Source organism: Schistocerca serialis, chromosome 5, assembly GCF_023864345.2.
Source record: "Schistocerca serialis cubense isolate TAMUIC-IGC-003099 chromosome 5, iqSchSeri2.2, whole genome shotgun sequence".
NCBI lineage: Eukaryota > Metazoa > Arthropoda > Insecta > Orthoptera > Acrididae > Schistocerca > Schistocerca serialis.
In genome coordinates, this window is record NC_064642.1 from 387,039,041 (window position 1) to 387,047,034 (window position 7,994).

Consider the following 7,994-nt stretch of genomic DNA (forward strand, 5'->3'; position numbering starts at 1 on the left):
CCCTTATGCTCTCCCTGAAACTCTGTACAACCTCTGGTTCTTTCGGTTTATCCAGGTCCCATCTCCTTAATTTCCCACCTTTTTGCGGTTTCTTCAGTTTTAATCTACAGTTCATAACCAATAGATTGTGGTCAGAGTCCACATCTGCCCCTGGAAATGTCTTACAATTTAAAACCTGGTTCCTAATCCTCTGTCTTACCATTATATAATCTATCTGATACCTTTCAGTATCTCCAGGGTTCCTCCATGCATACAACCATCGTTCATGATTCTTAAGCCAAGTGTTAGCTACGATTAAGTTATGCTCTGCACAAAATTCTACCAGGCAGCTTCCTCTTTCATACCTTAGCCCCAATCCATATTCACCAACTATGTTTCCTTCTCCCCCTTTTCCTACTCTTGAATTCCAGTCACCCATGACTATTAAATTTTCGTCTCCCTTCATTACCTGAATAATTTCTTTTATCTCATCATACATTTCTTCAATTTCTTCGTCATCTGCAGAGCTAGTTGGCATATAAACTTGCACTACTGTAGTAGGCGTGGGCTTCGTGTCTATCTTGGCCACAATAATGTGTTCACTATGCTTTTTGTAGTGGCTTACCCACACTCCTATTTTTTTATTCATTAGTAAACTAACTCCTGCATTACCCTTGTTTGATTTTGTATTTGTAACCCTGTATTCACCTGACCAAAAGTCTTGTTCCTCCTGCCACCGAACTTCAGTAACTCCCACTATATCTAACTTTAACCTATCCATTTCCCTTTTTAAATTTTCTAACCTACCTGCCCGATTAAGGGATCTGACATTCCATGATCCGATCTATAGAACGCCAGTTTTCTTTCTCCTGATAACAACGTCCTCTTGAGTAGTCCCTGCCCGGAGATTTGAATGGGGGACTATTTTACCTCCGGAATATTTTATCCAAGAGGGCGCCATTATCATCTAATCATACAGTAAAGCTGCATGCCCTCAGGAATAATTACAGCTTTAGTTTCCCCTTGCTTTCAGCCGTTCGCAGTACCAGCACAGCAAGGCCGTTTTGTTTAGTGTTACAAGGCCAGATCAGTCAATCATCCAGACTGTTGCCCCTTTAACTACTGAAAAGGAACCACACGTTTGTCTGGCCTCTCAACAGATACCCCTCCATTGTGGTTGCACCTACGGTTCGGCTATCTGTATCATTGAGGCACGCAAGCCTCCCCACCAACGGCAAGGTCCGTGGTTCATAAGTGAGCAGTTCATGGCTGATAAATGAAAATATTTAAGAAAAATTCAATCTCTTTGAAAAACATATCGACTGGACAGGAAGGCAGTAGTGATTTGGGTGAACTACTAACACTGACTTTCCCAATAGTGGAATTGTATTTTAAATTAAGTTTGGCCTTTCAAAACATCTGACAATTGAAATTACATTAGTCAGAAAAATCCCATCCTTTTTACTAAATGAGTCAAAAACGATATGCAGCAAGTATTATCTAACTCACTAAAAAACATAATGACAGATCATCAAATTAGGTATACCTGTGTTAACAAATCTTACAAACATTACAAAAGGGAAATATCTAATTAGCCAATACATCAAATTTGGTGTTACTCAACATAGTACTCAGTGTTACCAATTATCAGCAAATCCATTTACACTAATGCTCTGGCAAAACGAAAGTCATAAAAATTTAGCTTCTTTGCTTTTCTTGTGAAAAGACTTCTGCTTGCATATTTATATTTCCAGTAATGCATGTACTCATAATTCCTACATTATACTCTAACACTTGGTGGCATTACAGAGCACACTACAGAAATTGCCTACTGCATCCTCTTTCGATCACAAACAGATATCCACTGCTGTGCGCCAAACACTCTCTTACTCCTACACTACAGTCTCGGGCCAGAAGCAGTATCTTTGGCTCTGAGGACGTGCACAATCAAGGATCCGCTTTATGGAAGCTTTCAGAGACATACATATTTTATAATATAATAGTTTCATTTTAGTTTATATTAGTATCATTACAATATTAGGGTGTCCCGTGTAAGTGCACCCCAGTAGATTCATTTCAACTGTAAGCTTTAGATTGAGTCAAATGTTTTCCACTTGTTATACTCACCTGAACTATCATTAGCTTGTGGAGACAACATAACATGCCCAGGAATAATGACTCATAGTGACCATCTCATAGTGTATTGTTAAAGATATTAATTATCCTTAGATGTAAACATTTTTGTGTGTGATTTCAAATTTATGTGTGTATATTTTGATGTGATTTGAAATGTACATGTCATAACTGCAAATACACACATCAAAAAAAGTTTTACATCAGCCCGGTTCAGAGAGTTCGGAAACCTGTACAGAACATTGGAATAGAGATCAACATGCTCATAAAAACAACACACTGCATGTTATACCACCATACAGCGAGGCCTTCAGAAGTGATGGTCCAGACTGGTATACACACCAGTACCTCTAATGGCCAGTAGCATATCCTCTTGCATTGATGCATGCCTGTATTTATCATGGCATACTATCCACCTGTTCATCAAAGCAATGTTGGTCAGGTTGTCCCACCCCTCAATAGCGATTCGGCGTAGATCCCTCAGAGTGATTGGTGGGTCAATTCGTCCGTAAACAGCACTTCTCAATATATGCCAGGCTTTTTCGATAGGGTTCATGTCTGGAGAACATGCTGGTTTCTCTAGTCGAGCGATGTCTTTATCCTGAAGCAAGTCATTCCCAAGATGTGCACCATGTGGCGCGAATTGTCATCCATGAAGACGAATGCCTCTCCAATATGCTGCCGATATGATTGCACTATCAGTCAGAGGATGGCACTCACGTATCACGCAGCCGTTAGGGAACCGTCCATGACCACCAGTGGCGTACGTCGGCCCCACATAACGCTTCACTAAAACAGCATCGAACCTCCACCTTGCTGCACTCGCTGGACAGCCTGACTGGGTTGCCTCCAAACACGTCTCCGACGACTGTCTGGTTGAAGGCATATGGGACACTCATTGGTGAAGAGAACGTGATGCCAATCCTGAGCAGTCCATTCATCATGTTGTTGAGTCAATCTGTACAGTGCTGCATGGTGTCACAGTTGCAAAGATGGACCTCACCATGGACAGTGGGAGTGAAGTTGTGCATCATGCAGCCTACTGCACGAAGTTTGAGTCGTGATATGACGTCCTGTGGCTGCACAAAAAGCATTATTCAACATGTTGGCACTGCTGTCAGGGATCCTCCAAGCCATAATCCGTAGGTAGCGGTCATCCACTGCAGTAGTAGCCCCTGGACGGCCTGCGCGAGGCATGTCATCGACAGTTCCTGTCTCTCTGTATCTCCTCCACGTCTGAACAACATCGATTTGGTTCACTCCGAGATGCCTGTACATTTCACTTGTTGAGAGCCCTTCCTGGCACAAAATAACAATGCGAACGCGATCGAACCGCTGATTGACCATCTAGGCATGGTTGAACTACAGACAACACGAGCTGTGTACCTTCTTCCTGGTGGAATGATTGGAACTGATCGGCTGTCGGACTCCCTCTGTCTAATAGGCGCTGCTCATGCATGGTTGTTCACATATTTGGGCGGGTTTAGTGACATCTCTGAACAGTCAAAGGGACTGTGTCTGTGATACAATATCAACAGTCAACATCTATCACCAAGAGTTCTGGAAACGGGGTGATACAAAACTTTTTTTGATGTGTATATATTCAGAGTCTAATAAAAACTATAACTCAAATCGGGAGACTACAATGGAGACAGAAATATTGTCAATGAGAAAACACTGATTTCCTTTTAATCATATGTAGTGGGCACTAAGGTTATACAGTGTGCAGGCAACTGTAAGGGCATTTACGACTACTTCTATGTACTATAGGTCTAAATGAGTTTGATAAAAAACATTGAACCTAAGAGAACAAATGTTGTCTGGTAATAGACTAATTAAAATAATTCATTTCTCTTTATGAAAAAGCACCTGCCATGTAATAAAGAGAAAGACATATTTATCTTAGTTTTAAACGCTTTTGGAAGGTGACTATTAACAGCCATCAAGTAATGTATAAAATGCGTGTTTGACCATTAGTTGCATTTTTATTTTAAACCCAAATATTGACCTGTTCCCATCACATACCATCTTAATGTATTTGGGTTAAAAACTTACCTCGTTGTCTTCATCAAATGTGCAGCAATCCTATGCAGGTAATGTACTTTGTAAAAAAACAATTCTAGATCAGAAGATCGTAGAACAGGCTTCAGTACTCTCTGCAGCTGTCAAGATATTTTGCTTTCCCTTGGTCAGCTTCTGAGCAGATTGTCAAAGTGGTTTTTCATCTTTTAGTATTTCTTAAAATTTATTTTCGACTTGCACAGTAAAACTCAGTAAATGACTGGAAAGATTTTGTCAGTCCTAAAATAATGTTGTTTTCCTTTCATAAGAAATATTTTAATTGAGAAAGCAAATTATAATTTGTAGTCAGGTGCCTTAGCTTAAACATTAGGTTGCTCCCACACTGAATGAATGTTTCATCATTGAGACTAGATGTGTTTATGCTATAATGAACTTTCATAGATCTTTTTTAGAAATATTAGAAATGGTGCTAAAATATTAGTTGTTATATGTTCTTTAATGAATGAAACTAATTTCACTTTGTTAGCGTAAAACTGAAAATCAGGTTATTTATTTTTTAAAAAAGCAAAAAGTTGGACAAACTTTGTAAATACTGAATCACGATAATGAATGAATAATGAAAATCACTTTACTATTTTAAAGAAGAATTTGGTTTCTAAAATAATGAACTATGTTCCAAATGCAATTTTCAGAAGGTCTAAACTCAAACATCACACTAAAAAACATAGTAACTTAACACTACTTATTTCTGATTCACATGTTTCTCATGTCAGTAAGTATTTTTCTTGTCAAATGCAGAGGGAAATAAGATGAGCAAGTTATTTAAATAATTTCTTTCTTGTAATATGGTTCACAGATTATGTAATTTATCTTTAAATTGTGTCATCTTGTATTCATCTTTTAGTCATGTAAAAGTCTAACAGCTGGAAGCAATATGAGACGATTTAAAAATATTTAAATAAAAACTGGTGAAAATTACGAAATAACGAAAAACATATTGAGCCCTGTATCGACTCGTGCTACACCTTGTGTTTAGATTGCATTGGTTTTCCTTTTCTTCCCCTGACATGTTCGTTTGATATGTTGTCTGTCATTAAGTGGCTGCTTGGTTGTCTTTTCCCTCTGCTATCGGTATGTGCGTTTTTGCTTCCGGGAAACTGCTATGGAGGAAGTGAGATCTTTGACTGGTTGTAACCTCGTGTGGTGGCGCGGAAGTAGGGGCATTGCGCGCGGAGAGTGTGGTGGACACAAGAGGGCAGTGTGGCTGTCCAGCGGAAGCAGGCGTGGTCGGTTGTACCGAGTCACCATGTGATGTATGTCGGTTCTGAGTAACGAGCGGGTCGTGTTGACATAAGAACTCCCCACGTGTTAGTTGTATACAGAATCGCCCCATGAGTAGTTCTTGTTCATTTCGCCTTGGTGGGACGTTAACAAGATTCTTTAAATCCTCCGTTTCAACACTGGAGTTTAAAAGGAGACACCTAATATGAAGGAGCGCTCACTACCCGTCAACGTTGCAGAGAAGACGAGAACTCCGGTGACAGAACGTGTTGTCGCGTGACCGTGGCGTGTTGGGTACGCTGGCACCGCGTGCGCGGTCGGATGTGTGGATCCTTGCCATCGGAGGTCGTGTACTGCCTGTTGGAGCATAATTGCAAGTTAAGTTTGTGGAAGGTTTAATCATTAAGTATTAATTCTGTGTAAACAGCGTCCCTTTGGCTTGTGGCCTCCGGCGACCGGGTTTCCTGTCCCTGGCACCGGTGTAATTGAAGACAGTGATCTTTCCTCCTCCTCTCGTTACTGTCCGATGTGAGGTGTAGTTTTGGCAGTTTAATTGTTTCGCTATTCTGTCGTGGGTTATGAGTAAATTCATGCTTCTTGTTGGTTGATCATGTGGTCGCTCATTCAGGACTGTGTGGTGTAATGTTTCCTTGCACGAGGTTAGCTCTAATTCTGTCAGCAAGTTAAGCCATCTTATAACAAGTTTTCTCTGGCTAAAAGTCGGTGCAGTGACCAGCCTGAGAGTGGCAATTGTCATTCTCAAGTTTGAAACGCTCAAGGTCCCATGTCTGGCAACAATAATTAAAATACAGTGTGAGTGCTAGTTTCAATTAAATGAAGTATGGAAGAGATCAGCTTTCTATGACATTGAACTCATGTCAACTCCCAGAATTTCATTAACCACTTTTAAAGTTTCAACAATTTTACCATCTGAAATGCTATGTACTTGATCAGGAATTTTACACAAGGGACGATGGGGTTTGAGAGGTGAATGATTATAATTCATATCAGCAGCATAGAATCTGGCAAGAAGTCTAGACACTTGATGGCATAGGAAACTGGTGCTGGTCCATCTAGTTAGCTAACATGGAGATGGCTAACTGAATATTTCGAAGGAGTTATGGAACCTGGTTGGGAAATATATTAACCAATAAACAAAACTTAAATAACTATAATCTTTAATTCTCGTCTGAGCGAAAATGAGTAGGTAAATTCAACAAAAGTATGTCATCCTGATTACGAATTCCCTGGAGCGAAATACAAGACTAAGTATGAACGCAAACAGAGCCAGAGCAGAGACTTAAAGTCCAGGCTCAGGGGCTGACTACACAGATATCCCTCCTAGGCACCCATGTGAACTGTACTCTCTTTTGAAAACCACTGCCTCGACCTGTATACCGTGTGGCAGGCTATGTCCCCCTTCCACATAGGGGCTTCTGGTGCTTCTGTGAGGCCTCGTGTTCTACCATACATGGTCACCACCATTGCATTGCTGCGCCTCATGACTTCTCCACATGTGTTCAAGACCCTCACAGGTCCAAACAACATGTTTTATTTAATTAATCAGAAGCATTCATATTTGTTTCACAACAGCACTCAAAGGACATACACAAATGCTTTCCAGTTCTCCATAACAAAAATAGATACAAATCAATCAGTGATATTTAACACGTAACTTAAGATGTTTTCAGCAGTCAAAACATCAAGCTCAATAATTCTGATCAATTGGTAACTGGTGTCGGGCAGAAGGCTGGCAGGTAACCACTTATCCCTGAAGCTATCTTTTATCAGTTCTAGATATTTAATGCGCTAAACTCGATTGGTCAGGTGCAGTTCCAGAAAGCCTTTCTGAGCGTTGACAGTCACTGATATTATCATATCGTATCCCCATTCTAGCTCAATGAAAATGCCCGCGAGCTGTATGCACTGTTTGTTTACAGATGAAGATGACTTCTCTCTGCAACCTTTTGTCAGTACAGTTCTCAAATTCTACTAAGTGCCAGCTTAATTGTTTCATTTCTTGCGTTATAATCTCTTCACTTTTTGCTATGTAGCTTACTATTTGATTAAAACCAGTCAAGGTCGCTTTAACTATGGTCACTTGTTCCTTCGAGAGTCTGAGAAGCTATTTCTGTTCCTTAGGAGGGGAACAGCTATCTTCACCTTAAAGGATGTGACGTCATCTTCGTCCAGTGTTCCGAACAAAATCTTACTGACCTCACACACAAAGTTTAAGATCCCTCACTTCTTTATATGGGATTCATGCCATGCTCATTGTCCAAATATTCTGTTCCTTTACAGTTATTCCGTGTTAAAGTGGCACATTGGTTCTGCACTTCTGCATTTTCCTGCATTCATACTACATGACTTCAACTAGGAAAACTTCTTCAGCCAGTTGGCATGAACTGTAAGATACTTATTTCCTCTCAGACAGATTACTCCACTAGGCCCTTTGTTCATACTACTGTGTATGGAACTCCCCACTGCTTACCTAAATTAATGCAATCTTCCTTGTCGTACACTATCATCATACAACAGTACCTTTTTCCCACACCAGAATTCCTTTGCATTCCATGTTC